Here is a 14,560-nt window from a genome sequence, read left to right on the forward strand (position 1 = left end):
CTTTTCTGTATGTCTTTACCTGTTTGAATGAAGTTTCAGCTCTCTGCTATAGCAATCCTGTCATTGTTGACCTTGACATGTTGTTCTCTCTTGTTGATCCGCTCTCATAGATTAATGTCATAACGTTCAAAGCCCCACCATGACCATGCCCATTGTGACAATCTTCGTGCACTTGGCTGTTTCTTTCTTTCTAGCTTGTTACATAGTAATGGACTTGTTAAGATTCTTGCTAAGACTTTTAGGGCAATTACTGCCACTTTATATTCTGTAGGCCTGGGCATTTTTTTCATTCTGCTGTAAGCAGAGTGGATCGCAGTGTAAATCCATTACATTTTGACGATCTGCTTCTGCCTGACATGGATGAAAAACTGACTACCCAGGTAGTGGGCAGTTCATGCCCTTTACTGTACATGTGATTCATTCTGGACCAAGTTTTACTTTCCAGGGAGAACCACAGGAACTGCAAAAAATGCCAGAAATCTACCAATTTCGATGGTTATCCTGTGGAGGAAATGTGGGCAGTTTTTACGGGCAAATTTGTTCCACAGGCATTCTGAGAGAATAGGGTGAATTACTTTTTCTGTTTTGCGATTTGCGATGTTTTGCCCATCTCTAGTAACCTTCTGATGCATGTTCTGTTTAGAATCCTGCAATCTTTGAATAAGTGCTATTTTTTCTACACATGTTCACAGTTTATATACTCTTGGCCTTAGTATGAACGTACATGCTCTCTGTGAATTTATTTATGAACGTGAGTTACTATTGAAATTATTAGTCACAACATCTTTTACTATTGTGTCGCAGTATATTGCACAGAGCTTCCAAACCGGAACAGGTGAAATGTGAACTAGAGAAAACAATAAATTAGGGCAGTTTGGAGCAGGGGTTTGTGTGCACTTTTTACCTGTCATGCTCCCTGGTATTCGCGGATGTGGCCACACTTCAGCTAGGAACGTTGTAGCATGTCCCTGCCTCTTGCCGTTGGTCTGGTTCCCTGCACGTGCAACGGTGGAACCATGCCTCAGTGAAATTCCCACCCTTCTGACACAAAAAAGACGTTAGTTAGGACACTTGTACTTCCAGACTGGGCAAGGGTTTTTTTCAAATGGCCCCAGCCCTAACATCTCTTTATTTACTTCCCATTGATGTACCCTTCCGCTAATTATTATTGACATTACTGGGGCGACCCTGCCAAAGGTATCCATTGTATGCAGATTCCAAGTGCTACTACTTTCAACATTTGTTGACATTTTAGGTATCGCCACAATAGTGCCTTGTTGGCTTCTTTTGAGTTACTTTATGACTCTCGGCATGCGGCAGTAAAACAAAATAATGAGAAATCGTGAAACAGTTGTGACAACCAGTGACTCGTGTGAGACATAGTAGTTTACCAGCCTGATTTATTTCTGCCTCCATATTTGTATTTTACATTGTGGTTTTGAATGGGGCTTGAGTGGGCGTGTTGTAGTGGGCAGGGCCGGCTCCTCCATTAGGGCGGAGGAGCATCACCCTCCCTCCAGCAGCTGCAAAACCTTTCAAGAAAACGATTATAGACTGCGTTTAATGTCGCTTTCTTGAAAAGGGGTGGGGCATTGGGGAGAGGAGCACTTGAGGGTAGTGCACAGAGCACTCCCTCATGGCGCATGTGTGTTTGGCCGGCCATCTCGGCCGGCCAAACACACATGCGCAGTAGACTCTCTCCAGCCCAGCAACACAGTTGCCAGGCTGGAAAGAGTCTGCACAGGCTCCCAGTCTGCCTGGGAGCACCCTGGCTGGGCAAAGCAGCGTCAGTATTGGCCGCTGGGCAGGATTGGAGCCTGTGCCTGCAACGCCAGTGACGAAGCAGCGGAGCAGCACGGCGTGGCACAGCGGCGGAGAAGGTAAGTGTTTTTTTTTATGGCACAGTGGCGGAGAATGTAAGTGTATTTTTGTAAACATTTTTTAATATAATGTAATGTGGCTCCCCCCTCGTGCGCTGCCCCGCCCCGTTTGCGACCAGCGAGACTGGTAGTAGGACGGCAGAGTTTTCAAGAAAAACAAACGTGAGCCATTTTGATGGACGGTCAGGTCTTTATTTTATGTTTGGTTCTTAGGTTACAGCCATAGCCTTATAGGTCCTTCGAGGGCTCCATCCTCTCCCCAGAAGTCCCCAACCCTAGAATTCACTCAGTACTTTCATGCATCATTACACTATCACACCATTCACACTCAGCTTTGTACAGCATGCAGACTCAGCACATGCATACGCAGACACATCATGTCACTACATCATCTCCTTTCTTTACACACAGATAAACCCAGGCATGCCATGCCCACTACATGTGACTGAGTGTTACAGACTATGAGTGATAATGGCTGAGTGTGTGGAATAGGGTGTGAGTGAAGTATATTGCCATCCTCTGGGAAGTGGGTAATTGAATCTTGGCGGGCTTAGTGAGCAGTAGCTCAGGTCTTTTGTGAAATAGGTCTGTTCTGATTATACCCAGAGTGCAAACAGGGGTTTGCTCAACATTGGAATAGGGGAATGTCAGGCAGGTAGGAAAAGAAAGTGAATACCATCAGCCTGACATGCCTTTAACATGAAACAGAAAAAAATCAGTAAACAAAAACAGAATAGCATCAAGAGTTGTTTCGATCAGTAGTGGGTTACTTCTAATCTACATATTTAGAAATGGGATCTCTAGTCGGCAGTGGTTTGCACCCAGTCCGCATACAGACCCTCACTCTAGTCAGGGTAAGGGAGTCACACAGCTAAGATAACCCATGCTCACCCCCTTGGTAGCTTTGCACAAGCAGTCAGGCTTATCTCAGAGGCAATGTGTAAAGTATTTGCACACACACATACAGTAACACAGTGAAAACACTACAAAAGGACTCCACACCTGTTTACAAAAATATCCAGTATTTATCAGAATGAAACAAGACCAAAATGACAAAAATTCCACACACAAGCAAAGATATCACTTTTAAAAGGTTTCAATGAATCTTGATCCATAGGAATCAATGGTTGTATCTTTTTAGTATAAAGTACCTTTGTCAAAAACAAACACAATGCAGGCTGCAGGGGAGGTGAGGCCCAGAAAAGAAAAGCAATGCGTTGGTTCCTTACTGGCAGGAGAGTTGATGCATCGATTCTTTCCTCACAGGAGAGGCGATGCATTGGTTCCTTACTGGCAGGAGAGGTGATGTGTCGAGTCTTTCCTTGCAGGAAAGGCGATGCGCTGATTTTCGGGGACAAAGCCTCGGTTCCTTACTGCGGTGGGGGGTCAAAGAAAAATTGAAGCCGCAGTGAAACAGGCTCTGTGTTGATTCTGCAGCCGCAGGACAGGTGCTCCGTCAATTTTTCAGCCTTGGAGCAAACGCTGCAGCAATTTTTCTGCTGCAACGAGTCAGTCAATGGATTTTCTTCCTAAGGTCACAAGCTTACAGTTCCAAGGGCCCAGGGCCTGGAGTTGGCACCACTTGGCAAGTCTTTGATGTTGCTGAGACTTCTAACAGGAGGCAATCTCAGTTCACGCCCTTGGAGAGCATTGGAAAGTTGGATGTACAGAGCAAAGTCCAGACCTCTCACTCCCAGGACAGAAGCAGTAAGCAGCTGCCCAGCACAACAAAGCAACAGGCAGAGGGTCAGTCCCTCCTATGGTATGTAACTCTTCTTCTTGGCAGAATGTTCTCATTCCAGAAGTGTATTAAAGTTGTTGTCCCAGAGGTCCAATACATATACTCATTTCTGCCTTTGAAGTAGGCAAACTTCAAAGGAATGTCTTTGTAGTGCACAAGTAGTTCACATTATCCTGCTTTACTGCCCTGACCCTAGACACACTCCAGGGGGTTGGAGATTGCTTTGTGTAAGGACAGGCACATCCTTATTTGGGTGCAAGTGTCAGCTCCTTCCACCACTCTAGCCCAGGAAGACCAATCAGGATGCGCAGGGCACATCTCTGCTCCCATTGTGTGACTGTCTAGAGTGAATTCACAACACAGCCCAACTGCCATCCTGACCCGGACGTGTATTCCACAGACAGGTAGAGGCAGAGAATGGTTAAGCAAGAAAATTCCCACTTTCTAAGAGTGGCATTTTCAAACTTGTACTTTAAAAGATAACTTCACCAAAAATGCATTTTCAAATTGTGAGTTCAGAGTCCCCAAACTCCATATCTCTATCTGATCTCAAGGGGAAATTACACTTAAAAGATATTTCAAGGCAAGCCCCATGTTACCCTATGGGAGAGATAGCCCTTTCAATAGTGAACAACTAATTTAGTAGTATTTCACCATCAGGACATATAAAACACACCAGTTTATGTCCTACCTTTAAAATACACTGCACCCTGCCCATGGGGCTGCCTTGGGCCTATCTTAGGGGGGAGTGACTTGCATGTAGTAAAAGAGAAGGTTTGGGCCTGGCAAGTGGGTGCACTTGTCTGGTGGAACTAGCAGTAAAAGCTGCACACAGAGACACTGCAGTGGCACGTCTGAGACATGTTTACAGGGCTACTCATGTGTGTGGCCCAATCAGTGCTGCCAGTGCCCTCGTAGCATTTGAGTTACAGGCCCTGGGCGCACATACTGCACTTTATTATGGACTTACTAGTAGATCTAATAATATGGCAACCGTGGGTAAACCAGTTACCGATACAACTTAAACAGAGAGCACTTGCACTTTAGCACTGGTCAGCATTGGTAAAGTGCCCAGAGCCCTAAAACCAGCGAAAAACTAAATTCAGGACAGTATCAAAATCAGGAGGTCAGAAGCCACAATGGCAGGGGAAACCACTTCAAGAGCTGCTGGTCTAACATACATAATCATTTACATCATCATTTAACCTCTTATCATTAAGGGTCCGAATTATGTGCTCTCACATAGCACGCCTCTGCATCTCAAATATAGGACCAGCACTCTACAGCCAGTGTACTGTAATACGTCTCTTGGCTAACAGTTGGCATTGTGGCACAGATTATTGTTTCTGCAAACACCTACTCTAAAGGAGCTACTGTCTACATCAAGGTGACCTTTTCTCTAGGTCGGGGGAAGAGCTCACCGTCAGGTACCAAAACTTCCTCCAGAGAGTACAATGCAAACCCAGAAGGACTAGGAGGGTCAGCATGTGGTTGGCTGTAGCCCAGGCTCCTTGATCTAAGTGGCCCAAAGGGGTGTATGTGACATATCTCTTTTGATTCCTTTCCCCGAACTACAGAAGATCCTGCTACATATGTGTGTCAACATCCACAGATGAGGAGATAATCCGAATAAGCTTGGTTCAAGAGCCAGTAGAAATAATAATTCCAGCCTTAAATAGGGTAGTAGGTGGGAACCTAAAATTAGGGCTACAAACCACACAAACACAGGTGGTCAGAGCCCACATCAGTGGCTTAGTGTCACCCCCCCCCCCCCCCCCACATCCCCCTCACAGTTAGGTAACTTCTGCTTTCTCACTATTTGGAAGTCAGTTTAGCTGAAGGAGATGGTAGTTGAATGAGGGCACAAACATCATGGGGTGCGTTTACAAAGGAACACCAAGGTCGATAAATCGTTGACCTGTTAATTGGGAACCTATCTGGAAAATCTGAAGTAAGCTGAGTGTTGCTTGCCTCACTGGCTCCAATGCAGTGGACTGACTTTTAGTTTTCCTAAAGTAATTTTCTAATGTCTTTCTGAAGACAATTGGCACCACCTACAATGGGCCATGACATTGAGTTAAATACAGGTATCTGCAGACAGCCATACTTGCCAGCAACCATATTGCAGAACCAAAGCAGCTAGCTTTGACTGCTGATCGTTGGGTGGTCAATAAAGAGAATAAATAGGACAGGTCACTGGACAGGATGATCACCAGAAGCTCCATACCCACAGCCCCTCAACCACTTCTTTAGGATCACAGGCTGTGAGGAGAAGCCCCTCTGCAGGAATATCAAGAAAAGTCCCCATGGGTCTAGATTACCAAGCTGGTGTTCATTGTTAGTCTGGATCCTGTTGGTGGACCCACTATGGTGGTCATGTATCGGTGGATATATGCCCCAAAGACCCTAAGACTCTTGCTCTAGTATGTAGAAACATGCATCCGCACTTGTATACTGGACATGGATGCTCCACCAGGCGAGCCCAAAATATAGGTGTGTTGTGCTTCTACAGAGACTACAGTGGGAGCCTCACAGCTACCCTCCCCACCTGCTGTGGCCTCTGAGGCATCAATGTCTTAATAAGAAAGACCTCTCTAAGGTACATGATGTATCACAGAACCGAGGCTCTGACGTGGCAACAGTGCGGTGCTCTGGTGTGGGTACATATGCAAGCGCAATGTTGAAGTAGCTGGGTGCACCTTAGACTTCCTAGAGTGGATACTGTTATTTCTCAGTCGTTCCAATCTTGAACATGGTGCACACCAGTGGTGGTAGTGATAGATTGCCACAGGAAATTCTCACTAACACTGGCACATGAGCTCGCCTTAGCCAGGCACCTCAGGGTCAAGCAAACAAAGGATATGCTCTTTCCACAATTGCATTGGGCAAGCATAGAGTGTGAATGCAGACATATATTGCTGGACATACTTGAGTTTTGTTTAAGGACTAGAGAAGGTCAGTTAATGACACCAGTCATACTACTGCTCGTGTTTGTGGATAATGTTGACAATGACATACATGTACTTACTATTATAATGTCGACATTTTGGATTACAATATTTTGGTAGTCAGTATTTATGTACTTTGCATTATTTATATGTGAAGTCGATATTTTGTGGTCAGTGTTTTGACCACAATATGTGTATACCACAATATATTTGTAGTTGCTAGTTTATCTTACACAACCATCTGAGCCAGTGCTCAACAGCATCGCCAGTGCAAGAGTAAAGCTGCTAGAGAGCCAGCAGTCATAATCAAGAGCTACTAGTTCTTAAGGACAAATCCATGCCACCTACTCAAATAATTTCAATATCATTTCACATTAAGTAAGCAATCAGTAACTCCCTACAAAAGAATAATCAAAGCACAATTGCGTTGTGTTACGCATCAAACCCTGGATGAAAGCGTTTGATCTTGCATTTTATAAGAAAATTGAGTGTTTGAACAAAAAACCCTCAACAGCTTCATAATATTAAATCCAGATTTGCAATTTACACATCTGTAAGGACACACTCAGATGTATGCTAAAAGAAGTGTTCAAACAAGACAGTTTTGTTGCTCAAGATACAAATACATTCCCTACTGGGGGCTGTGTTTTGTTTTGTGCTCATAGGTGTGAATCTCAGCTGTTCTCACAGCGTTCTATTCACTACATATTTATAAACTGAGCAACATTATGTTGGACATCAAAACAAAATAGCTTTCAGCACCAACAGTAAAAAGTGCTTTACAATTATATTGCTATACATTAAAGATCAAATAGACTCCCAGTTGTTTGAGACATGATGCATTCGTAGCATATTTTGTAGGAATAGCAAAATGTCAATTTATGGTGAAAAGAGAATGAGGATAGAAAGAGGTTTATTATGGGCTGCCCCATATTGCTACCCCAGCCTTGGTCTATCTCTTTTTTTGTGAACCAATTGGTATTGTTTTTATTCAGGAGTGGTACAGATCACGTTTCAGTTGTGAGAGCATCATTATATCATCAACATCAAAGTATACACTCCTGCGGGTCTATATATACTAAACAGTATCCTTTTTTTCTGGACAGGAGACATTGATTCAGTTTTTATAGTAATGCCAAACAGTAGTTTAAACGTGTAATGCTACATACATATACAATCAAACAAGGTCGTCACATATAACCTGTAGAAAAAATTGTTCGGCACCAGTTGTGAAAGTCCAAGCTATCAGTCTAGACTCAGCTGCGTGTGCGTATGTGTAATCTCATGCCCAGTAGGAGGATGAGATTACCCAATGAAGTGTATTAGCCTAGGCACCAAAGGGCAATGGCAACATATACTGTAACAGGGGAGAGAGAAGGAGCACTTTTCACATGTCCCCCAGTATGTTATGATAAGACGCAGCAAGTGCGCCAGGATGCCAAACCTTAAAAACACAGCAAACATATAGGCCCAGTCTACTGTATCAAATGCGCACTCTAAATCGAGCACCAAATAAGCAGCGTATGGCGATTGGGGTACTCTATATAGACTACGAATATTTAGGGTCGAGGAGCAATTGGGGATAAAACCTTTTTGAGAGTGTGCAATGGGCATGGCATAGGTTCCAGGAGACTGCCAGCAATGGTCTTACTGGGGATTTTGTAATCCGTGCCTAACATGGACAGGCAGATGGTAGAATGTCACCTTGAGTGTGCCCTTATCAGGTATCAGCAGAGAGACTATAAGAGATTAGAAAAGAGTAGGTGGTAATCTGCCTTCCTCCAATGCTACCTGATATATCTCCAGTAATTTATGCACCAGAATATCTTCCTGTGCCTTTCAAAATTCTATTGGGAGGCCATCTAGGCAAGGAGTTTTCCCCGTAGCTGAGCCTCTAATGGATGCCAGGAGTTCCTGATCCATTAGAGGCAGTTGCAGTTCTTTGCGAGACATCTGATTTTCCAGGAAGGCCCATATGTTATCAGTTTCGTCGACAGCGGGCGGGTCATAGAGTGCCTTATAATGTGAGGTAAAGGTGGCGTGGTTGTCTGACTAGTGACAGTGCAAGTTGGGGACTGTCAAATCAGTGTAATTGGCGCGCTACGGAGCAGCCAGGCCAGAAGTTGACCAAATGTGTCTCCATCAGCATGCATTTTTGGCTGGTAGGCCCAGAATTCAAAACATCTCAGTTGATCAACTAATTGAGTGTGCCATTCCCAGTTGTCTGCAAGTGCGCGGCGGCTCTCTGGGACTGCACGAGATTCAGCTTCTAGCATGCCAAGGGACTGCTCCAGGGAGGTTTGTTCTCTGTGCACATCAGCCCGTATCCCCACCGCACCATTGATATGGTGCCCTCGAAGGACTGCTTTAAGTGCCTCCCATTCTCTGGTCCTAGACGTTGCTGTACCCCAATTCTCTGCCATGTATTAAGTCAGCATTTCCCTGGTCGAGACCCGAAACGCGTCATCCTCCAACAACTTTGGCTGGAATCGCCATGTTGGGACGGGGGACGAGGGGTTCCGCAGTCTATATGCAACTGTAACCAGTTATGGTCTGTAAAGGTCCACCCAAGGTATTCCCCAGTCTTTACCCCCGCATGTATAGTTGGGTGGAAGAGATTATGGTCCAATCTGACATATAGGTCATGGGACGGGGACTAGTAGGAGCAATCTTTTACATCTGGGTATAGTGTGCTTCAGCTGTCCTTTAGAGACCAATCAGCAAGCCATCGGTGAGACCTGCTGCCGTCACCCTGAAGGGGGAAGGTCGCGGGTGATGTTTGGCAGGGAGGGGATAGGAGCGATCAAGAACTGGGTCCAGTATGTTATTTAAGTCACCACCAATGAGACACAGGATATGTTCCCAGTCATGAGATTAACAGATAAACGGGCCAGAAAGGCTTGTTGGCCTACATTTGGTGCATAAATACTGCCCATTGAGACGGGGGCGACCATCAAACTGTCCCTCAATAAACACAGACCTACCCTTGAGATCTATTTCTGTAGTAGTGCATTTGAAGGGAATGTCAGGGCGTATCCAGATTAATGGCCCAAGCAAAACCTGGGTATGTGGTGCAGTACCACTGCCCACACCATCTTTTTTTGTAGTCGAGCATCCTCTCCACCAGCCATGTGCGTCTCCTGGAGAAATGGGATATGGGTGCTACGCCATATGCTGTCCACATTCCCTGCACATCTCAGGTTAGTACATGTAAACTAGGCATGGCGCATTAGCGGAGTGATGGTACAGACACAACTCAGAGCCATGAGTGCGTGTAATGTATGACCTGCAAACAGAAAAAACCCCCAAGATTAACATAATTTCCAACTCCCTTCCCAGGGAGGGCGCAAAGGCAACCAGTACCCAAACACTGAACAAACAGACCCATACCGTGGGACCTTTTTTAGCGGGGCCTCATAAAGCGGTCCCCGGCTAACCAGATAGGAAAGTTGTTTGGTGCAGGGGACTGGTGACCACTGTCATGAACCAACATGCAGCCTCCCAAAAAGGAGGATAGAGGTGTAAAACAATCCAGACAGTCGTGCTTTTCTAGGGCTCCGCGACCCGGGTTTTCAACACAGAAGGAATTATGAAATGTATGCCAACGTTCATGAGTGGATAAATGGTCTTTCTAGGGGAGCGGTAGCAGTGAAGATCACACAAGCATGCATGTTGCAATACTAAAAAAAATTAGCATTTAAACCAATACATTTGCAGTTTGTGGTTTTACGCTCAGCAGGACCAGTGAATAGCTGCTGCTGAACGAAGCAATAGAGACTAATTGCGAGTCCTCAGTAAGCCGAGGTGAAGGGGGGGAGTGTTGTTCTTTTGCTAGATGCGACACTGCCATCAAAGTGCATTGTTGCTGGTCACGTGCCTGTGCCGGGGAGGGAGCGCCACCCGCACGCAGCACCTTACCCTTTCAGTTTTGCCATCTACCTCTTTACGTTTCCCCTCCATGGTGGGTTGCTGTGATGGAGTGGCCGGGGCAGAGAATTTATAACAGCGCTGTTCCACCCAGACCCATGCATCAGTGGGCACTGTGAAAAAGTAATTGGTCTGGTTGGCTATAACTTTCAATTTCGCTGGGAACAACAGGGAGTAGGTAAGTCCTACCTGTCTCAGACATTTGTTGACTGCCAAGAAGGAGGCCCTCCGATGCTACACCCACCCTTAGTGTGTAATCCAGGAAGAGAAAAATATGTGCATTATCATATTGAATAGGGTCTGCAGCGCTGACAGTTCTCAGGATGGTTTCCGTGTCCCTGAAGTTTAACAGGCGAATCACCACCGGTCTTGGGGGGCGATCCAACGGGCATACTATGCTTTGGTACTCTCTGTGACTGCTCCACTTGGTAATGTGCAGATAGAGACACCGGGGCTATCACCTGGGCCAACCATTTCTCAAAAAATGGTTTCCTGGCCTTCCGCTCCCTCAGGTAAGCAGACAACCCGGAGATTGTTGCAAAGGGAAAGTCCTTCTGCATCCTCTGCTCAATCTTCCAACTCCTGGACTCTGGTCACCTATATGTGGACTTGGGTTTCTAGGTCCTTGATTGTGGATTGCAACTCCTAGAGGGTGCTCTCCATCTAAGTGACTGTTCCCAACAACTTTTCAAGGTCCTGATGCAACAGGCCACCTCGATTGCTATGGCATCGACACAGGAGTGCAAGTCCTGTGTAGTGTCCGCAATGGCTGCAAAGATTTTATCCAATTTATCTACCAGTGGAGTCTCCACTCTCCTGTGTTCTCTGCCCTGAGGACAGTGCTTCCTGATGATCCAGGGATTGTGTCATCTGTCCCGCACTTCCCCATAGCCCAAACGCACAAGGAAATTTGGCTGTATATTTGCATAGGCCAAAAAGAAGCGTAAGAGGAGAACAGTGACGGAAACCCCTTGTGCAAGGATCACTTCTGACCACCAGGGCAATACTTGCAGGAGGTAAAGGGCATTAGTGACAGATAGAGTCTCTGCTCAAGTGCAAATTATGTCTGTAATGCGCAATTTACAAAATAGTTGGTAGGTTTTATGGGATGGCCTGTCACAGATCTCGGTGTCCGTTCGGTTCTCATAATTTCTACAAGGCATTGTATGACAGCACTCCTCGACATGTGGGACCTGCCTCACCTCTTTCAACTTCCAAGACGGTAGATGGGGAGAGGGACACATGCAGTCCTCAATCCTAGCCAGCATGGAATGAGGTTCCTTGAGGGTACCATCCTGTTAAGGGGTCTCCACCAATCAGATCAGGTTCCCGCAGTTATTTAGTGTTGTCAGGGTAGGTGAAGCACCATCACCAGACCCACCTCGCCGAAGAATCCAAGGCCATACAAAGGCCTACTTCCAGGGGAGGGGCACGAGCAGTCCAGCCTCCCCCAAAGTATCTCAATGAAGAGGCTTAGAAGGCAAGTGGTACAGCCAGTGATTAGGTTCTCCCTTTAGCGTATTGATGTGCGCCCCCACGCCACACTCTCAATTTTGCTACTTTTGCAGCACCGCTGCCAGTAAGGCCCAGGTCCATAAGGCAAGGTCAGTATTTGGTGAAAAGTCAAGCAGGGGTGATGGGATGAACAAGTCAACCTCCCTGCACTAGAGGTCTCCCCACCCTCATTGCTGCCATCGGGGTGCAGGGAGGAAGTGTGCTCGACCAGTACCTTCTCACACACTGGACTTAACTTTAGTAGTCTATTTCAATGGTATGCCACCCCAGGGAAATTGTGTGCCGGTAACTGGATGGCCCGACAAGGTCTCTGTATCAAGAGGTGCCGGGCATGCAAAGTCACCAGCGGCACTCTCCTCGCACCAGTCCGGGGCCGTTCCACCAGGCAGCGCAATCAGCGACCCAGCCTCGAGATCAACATGGCTGGCTGCATTGCTTTGTCCTGAACAGAGACAGGTCGTCCAGACTGCAATGCTGAGGCAGGAGGAGAGCCTTTCAATGGCTGCATAGAGGGCCCGCCGCGGCGACAAGCACCACACAAGCCCCCCGAATGCCAGTCTAGGCTTCCGTCTGGCCCTCTCTTGTAGGTCTCCACACCGCAGGGACCAAGACAGCCTGTCTCAGTCCTCTGCGGATCTCTGGGGCTGTATAGATGTCCCTGGGGACTTGAGGCTGCACACTCTTCGTTGGCTGTGTTTTACGAGCAGCCTAGCATCAGGAGACGGTCTGATGCCGATGAATTGTGGTTCGGGCCGGATCTGTCCTATTTTGCGCCCACCATTTTGTCATGGCCAGCCACGCCCCACCCAGCCTTTGGTCATTCTTGTTTATACATGTGACTTACACATTGTTAATCAAGCATTGACAAACCAATAGGTCTCACCTATGCAAGAGCTATTGGCTTTCCAATGCCTCTTAGCAATGTTGCACAGCAGCATAGCTGATGTGTTACACAACTAAATGTTAGAAAAAAAGAGCTATGGTGCGGCCAGCTGGGAGGAAAGAAGCATCATGGACAGCAGGAGAATGGGTGGTGAGAGGGAAGAAGCAACATAGACAACGGGAGGGTGGGAGATGGGAGGGAAGAAGCAACTCGGACAAGTTGGTGGGAGCGAAGAAACAACACAACAATAAAAAGCAAAATAGTATCTCAATCACAGTGGCAGCAGAGGAAGGTCCATATTCAGGATGAAGTAATCAGTACTTGGTCCATGCTCCACGTGATGGAAAAGGAAGGGAAGCCGGCACGTGCCAGACAGTTCCAAAGAAGCAAATAAGAGTGACAATGAGCCCTAGAATGGTAAGCATTGGTTGGGCTTCAATCCCTTGTAATAAAACATCTCTCACAAGTGAGAACTCACTCGCTAGTGCAAGCACTGTAGCAGGCAAGTCCTAAAAATGACCAATGACAATGATCATCATTGGGCTTACGTTGGCAAAAAAGAATCATCCTTTTGAATTAGAAACAACAAAAAAAAGTTGTTGAATAATAATTGGGTCAGTGAGCTTGCACAATAGGTCTATTGACATGGAATCAGAAACGATGGTCAGTTGATGGACGTCTGGAAGGAGAACTTTCTCGAGCTACCTGCTTAAATTGCCCACAGTAAACTGTTTTCATTTTAATGTAGGGCATGGTGAAACTTCTTTGTTCCTTACTTAGCATTCTCTTGTCCACAGTCTTTTTCTAAAAATGCTTAGCACTTTTAAACCCTGAGGGGTTAGGCACTCAGCTATCCGTATATGAGATTGGGAATATGCTTAGGTAGATACGTAATCTAGGCAACTACAAATAAATAATGAGTTATCTAATTGTTCATGTAAATTAATGTAAAAATGTTATGCATCTGTTACATGTTTCAAAATGAAGTTCAAAGAGTTGGTCTCCTCTTTCTGAAGATTATCCTAGAAAAGGGGCACTGCGGCAGTGGTAATTGAGCACATACAAATGACTGCACTCTCTAAAAAGAGTGCTCAATTATATGTGTATCATAAATGTATCATGATTTTATCACTAGTGTAACCGCTATATATATAGAGGGAAGAGTAAGTTTAATGGAAAGATGAGTTAAGCAATCTAGGGGTTCAGATGAATCATGATTTATTACTGATAACCAACTTAATTTTGATTTAAATTTGGAACATCAGTAGCCCTTTATTTACTTTCCCGAAGCATCATACAGGAGAATATATTAGGGCTACAAGTAGTTCCTAGACCTCGAATGAAATTGACAAAACCTGTCCTGACTAATATGAATGAACTTCCTCGCCCAAGTGTGGGTGTGCAGTGCCAGATGCAATGCCCCCTTAGTGCTTCATGGGGTACCCCCAGTTAACCCAGAATGACTAGATTTTGGCAGCGCTTGAGCTGCATTTTCACCCACCACAATGAGCACAGGTTCCGGTAACATTAGCCAAATAACCTTTGGCGGTGTGGCATCCCCCATTGGATCATTGTGAGATATTTCTTTTGGAGTGGAGTGGGAGGCTGGCCACGATTCACCAAATCACGGACTCTTTAGGTAGGTATCCTATACATTTGCCTTATT

General features: G+C 45.9%; 1 protein-coding gene across 1 annotated transcript in view; it reads left to right on the forward strand.

Annotated features, from left to right (window-relative positions):
• ANKRD60 (ankyrin repeat domain 60) overlaps positions 1-14,560 on the forward strand; it is a 71,501-nt gene that overhangs the window by 33,266 nt on the left and 23,675 nt on the right. The window lies entirely within an intron of this gene.

Source organism: Pleurodeles waltl, chromosome 7 (assembly GCF_031143425.1).
Source record: "Pleurodeles waltl isolate 20211129_DDA chromosome 7, aPleWal1.hap1.20221129, whole genome shotgun sequence".
Taxonomy (NCBI): domain Eukaryota; kingdom Metazoa; phylum Chordata; class Amphibia; order Caudata; family Salamandridae; genus Pleurodeles; species Pleurodeles waltl.